The sequence below is a fragment of the Parus major genome, chromosome 5, assembly GCF_001522545.3.
Source record: "Parus major isolate Abel chromosome 5, Parus_major1.1, whole genome shotgun sequence".
Lineage (NCBI taxonomy): Eukaryota > Metazoa > Chordata > Aves > Passeriformes > Paridae > Parus > Parus major.
The window spans coordinates 728,534-740,875 of record NC_031774.1 but is presented as its reverse complement, the minus strand read 5'-3'; the positions used below and the strand labels follow the sequence as shown (position 1 = coordinate 740,875).

At 43.9% G+C, this 12,342-nt stretch overlaps 1 protein-coding gene across 1 annotated transcript in view; it reads left to right on the top strand.

Moving 5' to 3' along the window:
* Positions 1 to 668: 668 nt before the first annotated feature.
* KIAA1549L (KIAA1549 like) overlaps positions 669 to 12,342 on the top strand; it is a 126,833-nt gene continuing 115,159 nt past the window's right edge. The window contains exon 1 of the mRNA XM_015631448.3: positions 669 to 763. The gene's annotated coding sequence lies outside the window, so the exon portion shown is untranslated. The remainder of the gene's footprint in view (positions 764 to 12,342) is intronic.

Below are 12,342 nucleotides of genomic sequence, written 5' to 3'. Positions count from 1 at the left end.
CATAACGAGGGACATCTCTGGAGATGTCCCGGCCCAGGGACTCCCAGCTCGGGACATCAGCTGCCGAGGAACTCTTTCCCCAGTGCGCAGAGAGGGACTTTGAGCCTCGCCAGGTCGCAGCACGGCTGCACCCAGAGGTAGCGCCGGGCACAAGCGATTGTTGGAAAGGAGAGGGAGGTGACAGCTCCCCCGAGAGCCGCTGTGTGCACGGCGGGCGGGGACCGAGCCCACGGCCCCGGCGGAGCTCGGGGGGCGGCGGAGGGGTCCCCGCGGCCCCGGCAGCGCCGCCCCCGCTCCCGCCTCCCCTCGCTCGGAGGGCGGGGAGCGGGGCCGGCGCTGGCGGCGCCGAGAGCCCTTTGTGGCTGAAGCTCCGTTCCGCGGCGCTCCCCGCGCCGGAGCCCGAGGGGCCGCGCCGCCGCCGCCGCCGAGCATCCCCGGCCCCGCGGCGAGCGGGCAGAGCCGCGGGCGGCATGCGGGGCCCCCGCTCCGCCCCCTCCGCCGCCGCCCGCCTGCCGAGCCGCCGCTCCGGAGCCCGGCCGGCGATGGGCAGCGCTGCCCGCTGAGCGCGGCGGGGCCGTGCGAGGCGCGGGGATGCGGCGGGCGGGCGGGCGGAGCGGGGCGAGCCCCGCGGGGCCCGAGGCGGTGCCCGGCCCGGCGCCCCCGCGCAGCGCCCGGCCCGCGGGCGGCCGAACGGGCCCGGCCGCCTCCGTCCTGCTGCTCGCCCTCATCGTGGCCGTCCTGCCGAGCGCCCGCGCCGAGCCGGGTAAGCAGCAGCACAGCAGAGCACAGCAGAGCAGAGCACAGCAGAGCACAGCAGCATCGCGGGTGCGGGAGGAGCGCGGGGCCGGGGCCGGAGCCGCCCGGGGCTCCCCGGGGCTGCCTCACCTGCTGCGGAGCCGCTCCCGCAGGGGCGCGGGGAGAGCGCGCCCGGTGCCCGGCACCGCCGGGAGCGGCCACAGCCGGGCGCTTCTCTTTGTCTGCCGCATCCTTTCTTACTGCTGGCGGAACACAGGCTTCTCTGTGCACCGGGGATGCTCGCGTTTTGTGCCTTTCCCCGACACAGCCACCCGCCGGCTGCCTGCCTGGCGCATTTCCTATGGGACGGGATAGTTGGGTTAGGTCTCGTTCCTTGCAGAGAAAGGGACGGGGAGAGGCTTTTGTTAAACCGGAGAATCAATTCTAGTGATTCTCTCTGTGTGTGTGTGGTGGGGAGGAGGGGAAGATAAGGAGGGGTTAGGAGAGGGCAAGCTCTGATCTGAGATCTGAGCGCTTCATCTCAAATGCGGCTGAAAAGCTCCGAGAATTTCTGGGTTATATTTTTCCTATTTCCCTGGACTTTTGGAGTCGGGCAGTGTCCTGTGCTCTCCAGACTTCTCCCAGCGGTGGATATACTCGGTGACCTCAATGCAGAAATGGTTCCTGTTGCTGGCAGTTATTGTATGTGCCAGATAGAGATGCCAAATATAATTCTGAGGCTATGCTAAAAGAGGCTAAAATTGATATAGGGCTAGATTATTCCTGTGGATTTAAGAAAGGTCTAGGGATGTGAGTCCACGTTTTGAAGCTGTTAACGTGTATGTTCAGTAATTGTGTCCGACTGATGTCAGTTTTACAGCCATAAAATAATAAGGTTTGTCATCTGCAGGTTGTAGGTTGGTGGAACAGTGCCTCTTACTGCATTTCTTGTGCTGGGCATGTAAATACCATGGTCTGATTTACCTGTGTAAGACAAATGGACCCATGATCAGAGGAACGGCTCATTTTTTTTTACCTTTGCTTGTCAAGTCAGTCTGGATTTCTCAGGAACTCGTGCACCACAGCTGGGTTATGTGTTCCTTCACTTGGAGGTAGCCAGGCTCTCAGAGCCCAGTTGCCAGAGCTGAGGTGTTTCTGACAATGCAACAAGACACCTTTTGGTGCTCCAGGGTGAGATTCAAGAGCAGGATGAATAGAGTTAATATTCTGTTTCTTCCTTTGTGGTAGGCACAGATTTATGGCACAGCCATGATCTCATTTGTAAGTGAGGAAATCCAATAGAGTTAAAAACCATATTTGTAGGTGTCTCACAACCAACAGCTTGGAAAAGAGGAAAAGAGGTGAGAAGCAGCAACAGCACCAAGCCAAAGTACATAATCACGGTGTACACAGCCCACACAGAGGAAAACACTGTCACTGATAAGCTTTGCCTGGGAATTTTGGATTATTGGGCAGTTAAAGGAAGATACTAAACATAATTTGTTGTACTTGATAGCTTTGAGCTTTACAGCTGAAATTGCAAATAAAACTTTACTACTCCTGTGCCGTGCTGATCACTGGATATGATTGCTGAGGTGCATAAATTAGATGTCAATTAACCTTAAAAGCTCTGCCTCCCAGAGGCGTAGAGCACTTGCAATGCTGCCTCCCATTGAAACCAGGAGCAAAACGTGGCAGAGCCAAATTTTCAATCAAGAACGTAATTTGTGTCTAAGAATGTTTATAAAGAGCAGTCTAGGCCTGGATTTCTTTGAAGCAAATGTGCTTTTACTCATTTTGGTGACTACTACAGCAATGTGTATGATTAAGAGACCTGATGTGCTGCCACAGAGTCCAAGTGGGGATACAGGATGCAGTAAACAGCACTTGTCATGAACCATTTTTACTACAGCTTCCTCCACTGGGCAATATTTGCCTCTCTGGCTAAATTAGATCTGTAGAGATGCACACACTCATGGATAAATGCTCCAGTCTTCTTTTGGGTTTGTGTGCAACACCTGGCATCGCGTTTTGTGAAGACAAAGCGGGGAACCAGGAGTGTGGAGGGAAAAACCTGTTTTACTCTGGTGCTGCTGCTTCAGAAGACAGCTCAAAATTTTCCTGATCCCTGAGGTCAACCATATTTCCTTAGATTTCAACAAAAATTCAACTCAAAGGGCAACAGTATCCTTGAAAAGAGATCCTGGCAGCAGGAGCATTTGGTTTCCAGCTGTTGGGAGCAGGGGGATTGATTATCTCTGTGTTAGGGGTTCAGAGCCAGAACTCAGTGCTGGTCAGTGCCCTGGGACATTTTCACCATGGACTACAGAGTGATTAGGTTTCAAACATCAGATAAGAAGCTTTATTTGTTGTTTTACAAGTATTTTATGCTCCTTTAGCTGGCCATGTGCCATACTACCCAGTGACATGCTGAGCTAATAATTAAATTTCCACAGTGTGTCACCCCTGGGATCACTGCTTGAGTTCAGGTTAAAAACAAAGTTACACTGCCCACCATAATCAAGATTACAGGAAAAAAAAAGAAAAAGTAAAGCAGCAGGAGTCAAAGGTGGGAATGTGAGGGTTTGGGTTGACTCCTACCATGCTCCAACCAGGGAGAACTGGCTCAGAGGTGGGAATTGTGGGTGAAGGGGAGAGACACAGTTTTGGAAGGCAGCTGTTGAAAGCTGATCTGGTGTTGGTGGAGCCAGTCAGTGCCTCTGCCACTATTGTCTGAGCAGAGCAGAGGGAAAGGCACATATTGCTCATGGTTATGTTGCTCATGAGATTAATCAGAGGGGCTGCAGTGGGGGACCTGCCAACATAAAGTTTTCGGAAACAATAAAATATCCCCTTTACGTTTTGAATCATCCTTTATGCTTGCTCGTGTAGCCAGTTTGAATGATAAACCTGTCAGGGAAAGGTCCATTTCTCCCTGTGTTGGCTGAACACCAGCACAGTGAGATCTCACCTTAATTAACAATGATTTCACAAACAATAAGGACACCTCCAGCGCCGTGGCTGCTTCTCGCAGCTGGAGCTTTGATTGAACAACTCGGAGAGCGCTCTGTGCCAGCTGCTGGATTGCCAGCTCCAGCTCCCACGGACTCCCTGAGCTGCCTGAGCCCTGTCTCGGTGCCTCTCAGCTCCTGAGACTCCCCAAAAAGCAGCGGATTTGGGGTGCCTGGAAGCGCAGGGGTCGGCGTTCTCACCGCCACAGGATCCGCTGCAGGGGCACGAGTCCTGCCCTACATCCAGCCCTGCCTTATGGAAAGGGATGAGGACACAGGAAAAGGCACCCTCTGTCTCCTGTGGTTGCTCTCCATGGTTATCAGCCCAGCATTTTGGAAGATCAATAGTTTCAGATTGGTCCTGTTGCTCTTTCGATGTTCTGATCACCCCACCAGAGCAAAATGCGTGCAGACATCTCAGTCACCCTGGGAAGGAACAGCAAAAAGTCCCAGTTCTGCCTCATTTTAATCAAATCAAATCAGGGCTGCAAGAATGGGCTACCAGGAGCAGGCAGAAGGTGCTTCTTTGGCAGGATTTGAGGTTTTTGATGGATATGCTTGGCACAGATCCTCCAGCTGCGAGTTACCTTCTTCCACTGCATGCCTGGAACTGAGATGATAATAATTAATTAGCTGCTATATAATTAAATATCAATAATTAGTAAATAACCTGGGGTTTAGTATCCACACAGATAGAGAATGCTCTAAATTCATCTACACTGAAACCACTCCAATGAAGCTGTTCTTTGTTCAGACAAGCAAGTAGCTCAGGGGAGGCTGAAGGGTATCCATGTTTTTTCCTGTAGGGAATTTCTGACTGGCTGTTTAAGGCCAATGGTAAAAGAACTTTTAAATCTTATTTCCTGACATGCTCACCCACCCAGCAGTGTACTGCATCCTCCTAGTGTTCTGTTTTTTTCAGTCTTTCACACTTGCTCGAGGTCAGGCCGATGAACAAGAGGAAGGGGACTGTGAGTAATTTTCTGTTTATGGTATTTTCTCTGGCATGTGGGAAAGGTTGTTTCTGCTGCAGTAAATACTGATAATGTTTGCAGATGAATTTAGGCTTCAGTGTCCAAACATGTCAACATTTCATTAAAAAAGAAATGAGCATTTTGGTGGTTATTTACTATTCTCACTCCCTTCTGCACCTCCTGAACTGCAAAACCAGCAAGGTGGGATAGCACTGAGGGGCTTAGGACATTTCTCAGCTCAAACAGCACTCAGGCAAACTCCCAGTGAGGGTGTTTAATTAGAAATTAATAGCTATTAATTAGATATTAATATAGAATATATAATTAATCATACATGATATATGATAATATATTATTATGTAATATTATATAATTTATAATTGATATGAATAATATATTTAAATAATGATTACTTTTAAGAGGCACATACAGCATGTATAGCAAAATGTTACCACATTTCACATCTAGAAATATGTGAAACACAGAATCAGTCCCCATGTGAGTCTGTTAAAACAAATAGAATATGCACATATTTCTACTCCATCTGGAGGTTAAATCACAAGAAATACCTTCCTGCATTCTGGGAGCAGGAGGAAAGAAGGAAGAAAATGAAAGAATATTCAAAGTTGAAATCAACAAAACCCCAGACTCATAAGTCAGTGCCCATTTCTGTGTTTTCTCCACCATTCATTGCTGCAGAAGTGAAACTGTCGACAACACCTTGTCTGTCATTTTAACACCTGTTAGCAACCTTTTTAGGGAAGTACTCCAGCTGATTCCCACTGAGTCTGAGTGGGAAGAATACGTGGGAGAAATTAGAGCAGAATCTGTGTAAGACTGTAAACACACAGCGTAAGTCTGGGCCTCCAATTTTCAGGTGTTGTCAGCAGGGGAGCAGCTGTAGCTCTTCTTCTGAAATTTCTCCTGAATCACCCTCCCATTTTCCTGAATTATTAGCTGATATATCTAAAATTATTCCTGAATTATTAGCTGATATATCTAAAATNTTCCTGAATTATTAGCTGATATATCTAAAATTATTCCTGAATTATTAGCTGATATATCTAAAATATATTTTATATTTTTCCTGAATCGCCCTGCATTTTCCTGGCTGTGGCTGGAGAGTCTCTGTGTGGACTGCAGAGGTTTTGGTTGCTCTCCAGGAAAGTCTTTGTGCCTGGGATGCCCACTGGGGTGTGCTTCCCTCAGTGCTCCTGCAGATGGGTGGTGATAAAACCTTCCTGGAAGGAGCTGATAAATAAATTGCAACCCATCTGTATCCCAGGTAATAAAAAAAGCAGCAGAACTATCCTGCAGCACTCTGCTGCCTAGTGATGATCTCACTGCAGTGTCTTCAGCTGAAAAGGTGTGAGAAGTCTTTAAACAAATTGGTGCCTTGCCTTTGAGAGGTGAGGATTTTGTAGATTAAACCTGGGATAATTCCTAGATTGATATATATATATTTTGAATACAAGATTGATACATACATGCATGTCATTCACATGGCTAAGAGACTGATTTTTAAGTGTTACTAAGACAAGAAAAAGGCTAAGCATTTAAATGCATGGAAATTAAATATAAAATTAAAATGTTAAAAATTTAATTTTTGAAATTAAAATGTCAAAAAAACCCCCTCCAGATTCCAAAGGAATGGGAAACAAAGATGTATTATTTTTCTGTGGTATATCTTAATCAATGAAATAACTGACACCAGCAAAATATTTTGGCAACCAATGTAAAAATGGTAAGAAAAGAGCTGAAATATGGAAGTCTATCTGAGGAAGCAGTTTCTTACCAGATAGTTGTTCTTTGTTTTGAAAATAATGAAAATGATTTAGCATATTTGATGTTCTCTGTCACTCAAGTTCTGAAAAACTGATTTAAAAGAAGCCATTACAGGCTTGATGAGTTCTTCCTTTGTGTAGTTTTCCTTTAATCTGACGAGCAGCTTTGGCAGATGAATGTGTCAGTAGTGAAAAATTGGATTTTTATAGGGGTCATGGCTAATCAGGACACTTTTCTGTCATTCTCTTCGATGAGAGCTGTAATTTTTAGGGGTAGTTTTCAAAAATTTTTAAAACTGATGGTTTTGGTTTTATTTAACATATTCTGGTCTGGCCATCCATGATATTGTAACTTTTAAAGTACTTCTGTGGTCTTATTTGAATGTTTTTTAGACTGCTACAGGCTTGATTGTTGTAGCTGCCCAGTTTGTCTGAATTTCCTGGTGCTCACCAGATCTGAAAGTCTCAAACCCTGATGTGTGGTTTTGTTTGTTTATTCGGTTGGTTTTGTTGGGGGTTTTTAAATTTTTGTTTGTTTTTTTTTCACTGAGTGTATCTGCTGAATTAGATACACATAAAAGTAGAGCTGGAAAAAAACCAACCTGTCAGTCCATAAACAGAAAAGAGCTCTCACAGTGGATACCACAGGGATGTTTTCAAAGCTGCAGCCTCCTGTATTTATCAGTATATTGCCCTATGCAAGGTTTGGTATCTAAAATGTGTTGCTGCTTAAAAACAAATGTTTGAGTTTATTGGGCTGTTAGCACTTGACCTCTAAATTGTCTACAGGCAGTGATCTCTTGATAAATAAATAAGTGGGAGTGTGGATTAGACATTTTATGAGGTGCTCTTTGTGGCTGTCCTGCTATTAAAAAAAAGCATCATTTTCTGTGTGTACCTTTCTTTAGGCTGGTGAAACACCTATTAAAGGATTATGAACTCCTACCACATAATTAACGTGAAGTTACTGAGTTATTTTCAAAAGGAGTTTCACCTGATTATCACCTCCCAAAAGCTCTTTGTGTTGAGTGAAGCAAAACCTTTATGTTTTACAGATAATCCATGTACAAAATGTTGTTGACATGGGGTTACACCTGGAGTTTTCCTCCAGTAATCCCATATCCAAAAATACAACTAAGTGCAAGCTGGAGAAGGGTATTGGTTGGCAATAAGGAGTGCAGAACACGGGAAAACTTTTTTCTGGTAAAACATTTTCAAGCATTTAGGTCACAAAGGGCCCACCAGTGTGAAATTTGCCTTCTGAATAACGTGAGCCTTGAGTTTTCTCTTTGTTGCAGTGACTGATGGGCACGTGGCACAGCAGCTTTTGCACTGTGGTCAAGTCATGCCTCTTGCTTTGGGTTCTCAGAGGTGAAAACCCAACCAGGGATGCATTTCCCATGTCTTTCACCATTCCTGTGACTTCTCTTTGAGGTGTTTTCAGTCTGGTGTCCCTCTGAAGCTGCAGCCTCCGAGCTGGGCTGGTGTTCCCTGGTGTCAGCAATGGGCATCAGCAGCGCCAGATCCAGGTTTTTGTTGTAGTGCTGATCTTCCCAAATGCCAAAGTTGAATTAAGGTTGCTTTTGTAGTGGTGCCCATTGATCTGATTATTCATCTCTGCTTCCAAGACTCATTTTTTTTTTTTTTTTTAAGAACAAGTCTACTCTGCAGACTTTGGTGGAATTGAGAGAACCAAGATTAACAACCCTGCAGCTCAAATGTTCCTCCTCCTTGTGGCAGCTGCTCAGTGGCCACATCCCTCCACCACTGCTGCCCTCACAGACACTCCTACCCTGTAAAATTGGTGTCTCCAGTCCTTATTTCCAGATGTGTGGTCTGGTACCTGACTGCATCTCAACATTCATTGATCATCACCTCCCCACTTGTCCCCTGAGAGCTTTTATCAGATAGTTTTGATTTCCTCCTGACTAAAATGTTGGCTTCAGGGCTGAGAATCAGTCCCCACGTGAGTCTATTAAAAGCACTGCTGCTCAATTTAATCATTTAAAGCCTATTGCATATGCACTGTGTCAATTTTATGTTTTGTTAAGCAAAATGTGAGATATAAAGTCAAATGCCTCGCTGAAATTTAAAGAACACTAGATCAAAAATTTAGTCCGATAGAAATATAAAGTGAATTTAAAGTAGCTCATTGTCCATAAAAATTCAATCCTGGGCATTAATTATTCCATCCTCCTTTTGTTCCACCATCAGTCATATCCTTTCTCTGCTAATCCAGCCTATCTACCCTGTTTAAATGTCACAGTATCACAGAACAAAGATAAATACTGTTCTTTCTTTGCTTTGTCTCCTAGCACTAGCAATAGGGAGACAATCAACAATTGAGGGAAAAAACCCAAACCAAACCCTTATTGATGCTTCACTCTCCCTCTGGCTCTAGGACTCCTCCTTTTGTGAGAGCTTTGGCTTCCTCTGCTTTGCAGCGTGGGCCTCGGTGCCTTAGGTAGGAGATGGGAGCTGCACCTTGATATTAATCTCATTTTTGTCCTCCAAAAAAGGCCCCAAGTCAACCACTGCAATTAATGAAACCCTTGGAATGCTCCAAGGGAAGCACATCCACTGCTTATCTGAAATTACACTCCTGTGCCACGCTCCTCCCTGCTGGGAGGTGTGTTCTGCTGGAAAACCAGCAGCTCTCTCGGAATAAAAAACCAGTGGTGAATTAAAAGTAACAGATAACGGGAGCAGGACTGAGATAATAGTGTTTGGAATATTCAGGGTTTGTCAGATTCTTCAATATAGCCAATAGTTTCAGTTGAATGCAGATAATTAAAATCACCTCCAAGAAATAATTTTACAGGAGCACGGTCTAAGAATGCGGTGAGGTTTTTAACAATATTAACTTTAGGCTACAATAATGTAGCATATTGTGCAGAGTCTGTGTAGAACAGATTTCTGCAGCTATTATTACAACTGTCCAATCAAAGAAATCTCTCTGTATAATTTCTACAATTATTTAACTGCTAATTTGTTTCTAAAATTGTCTTTCTATGCAATTATGGCTGAAATCAATGCCATCTACTTGTGCACACAGAGCAAAATTCTGAGCATTGTAGCCAGCCTAAATTCACTGAATTGATGTTGAATTGCATAAAATACTTGGGTATTTCTGTGGCTAATTAGGTCTAACCAGGGCTATCTTGACTGTGAGGTCTGGGCTGGTCAGGGAAGGCACAGGAGGAATCCTGGGGACATCAGTGGCTGGGGACGGAGTCTCTGAGCAGTGAGCTGGCTCTGAGGAATGGGCTGTTTCTCCTCTCAGTTTGTAGGCTTCCAGCTGGGAGAGGTTTTCAGAAGGTTTTCAGAGGTTTTCAGGATTTTTCTTGTTTGTTCTGCAACAACCACGAAGGAAGAAGGTGAAACTTTTACGGAGAGCATCAAGTATAGAAAATGACACTGATCCTCTCCTAAAAGTCTCTCCTAAAGCCTCTCCCAAAGAGCAGGCTTAAACAAACTGAAGTTGCCATTTTAAGGTGCCCAGCAAGTTGTATTTCTCATCTCTTGAGCCTTTCAGTGACTGGGACAATGTCAATAAATAAAGATTTATCTGGAAGATAAATAACTTCACTGTGGCATTTCAGTTATCTATACCTTCTTAAAATTGGTTTTCCCCCTTCAATAAAAGGCAGGGTTTTTTTGGGAAATATAATTGCTAGCCAGACAACAGTGTGAAGTGGACTAACCTGCATTATTTAAATTACTAATAAAGTTAAATCAGTTAGCTGCATTAGCTCTGAGACATCTCTGCCTCTGCTCTGTGTGAGTGTGACATTTTCAGGAATGCTGTGAGTTTTATTCCAGTTCAGAGTGGTGCACAGTTGTTGTTTTGATATTGGTGATTTCTCTTTCCAGAAAGAAGAAAGAAATACAGTGATATAAGTATTCTCACTGATTTATTTTTTTTTTTTTTAAATCCAAATACAATTTTGTTAAGAGTGAAAACAACTATATTCATTCATCCTCCTCTTTTTAGAAAAAGTTTGGTCTCTCTTGTTTCCTTTGCTTTGTGGAAATCTAATTTGGCATTAATTAACTTGAAAAGTGGTCTTACCTCACATCACCCACCAGTAAACTACCAGTTAAAGAGTGAGTCAAATTGTGTGTGTGAAAGCAAATTCCACCTTTTCCGTATCTTTTTGTATATCTGGGGCTTTCAGCACATCTTGATAGAAATTTTTGGTTTTGCCTCTTCAGCACTCAATGTGTGCCTCTGCAAACAAAGATTTATCACTTACAGAGCACATTCCTCTTTTTATAGACTTTCTAATATCAGAATTGTATTATTGTTTCTCTTCAGTGCTATTTAAACACATGAAAAATGATACAAAAATGGTAGCAATTCCATAAAGACAAGTTATGTATTTTATCTCTCTGTTTCTGGATGAAGTAAGACTTAGCCCCATCTGAGTGACACTTGGAATCCTTTTGCTAGATCAGTACTTTTCCCAGTGATAATATTGGCATTTGTTCTTGTCAATAACTCAAGGTTTGCTACTTTAGCCAATGCCAAAGTCTCCATAAAAGACTTTTTATGACTATTAACACTGCACCTTTGATAATTTTCAGGTCCAAAAGGGGAACATAATCTCAATTCAGATCACAGAAATGTTTTCTATTCAATACAAGTGGATTCTTATGACTGAGGCAGCAACACAATTTGGGAAACCTAGAATAAATGGAGTTTTGTGCAAGAATTCATTTTTTTATTCCTAAAATATATACTGACAGTGTTGGTAGTGTGGCATTTAGTGAGGTTTCTGGGTGTGTATTTTTGTCAGTGGGGTGCAATAGGGATTATTTTTAAAGACTTGCCAACCTGTACATATCTCTTTGTGTGCTGAAAATTGCTCTTAGGAGTATTTTTAGGCTGACTGGGTAAGCTGTCTTTGCCAGAGAAAAGATGTAGTATTCAAGAAGAGAGAGATGGTGAAGTCACTTCAGGAAATGTCTCCTGTGGGTGCCCCAAGAGCTTGCAAGGAGTTTGTGTTGCTGTTTTGTAGAATTTTTTAAAATTCTTTTTGTTTCTTATTTCTCTCTTGATCCTGCTGCTGTGCTTCTTCTGCACTGCTTTTCACTCCTGGATTTCTCAGCTCCTCTCAGCTGAGCTCCTTGGGGATGTTCCTTCATGGGGAGTTCTGTTTATCTCAGTTCTTTGGGTCAGAAGAAAACTCCAAAGCTCGTTAGGATCTTGTTTTTCATGTTTATTAGGATGTTATCACAAAACCTGGCAGGTCTCTCCCAAATTATCTGCACAAGTTTAATTCACTGCAACCTGGCTCATTTTGTTCTGATGGTACAGAATGGCCTTGTGGCTCACTTTGGTCTTTGAAGACACAAAATTGCCCTGAACTACGCAGTTCTTTTATCTTTATACTCTTTCTTATCCAATTAACAATAGACAGGTAAATTATTTTTATTAATGACCCAATGACCCATCACCTGAGTGCTGCACTGTGGCATTCTCTATCCAATCACTCATTACTACCCAAAAACCTCTAGGAGAAGAAGCAGAAAGAAGAAAAAAGGACAAAAGACAACACCATAAATCGTCCATCTTGTCTTTTGCTCTCTTAAACTATCTTAAACTCTAACTTTTTCACTCAGTGACTTAAGAAAACTCCCTAATTTACACACTCACACTTGTAGCTTTTCTATCCAACTTTAACAGTTGTTTTCATGGTGTTATATGAAATTCAGTGTTTTCCTGGATGTCAGAGCCAGGTATCAGAGATAAAGGCACACACTCTGTGCCTCTGACTCCAACACTTCAGTTCAACTCTGCCTGGCAGAGCTCTTCAGAGATGACATGATGTTAAT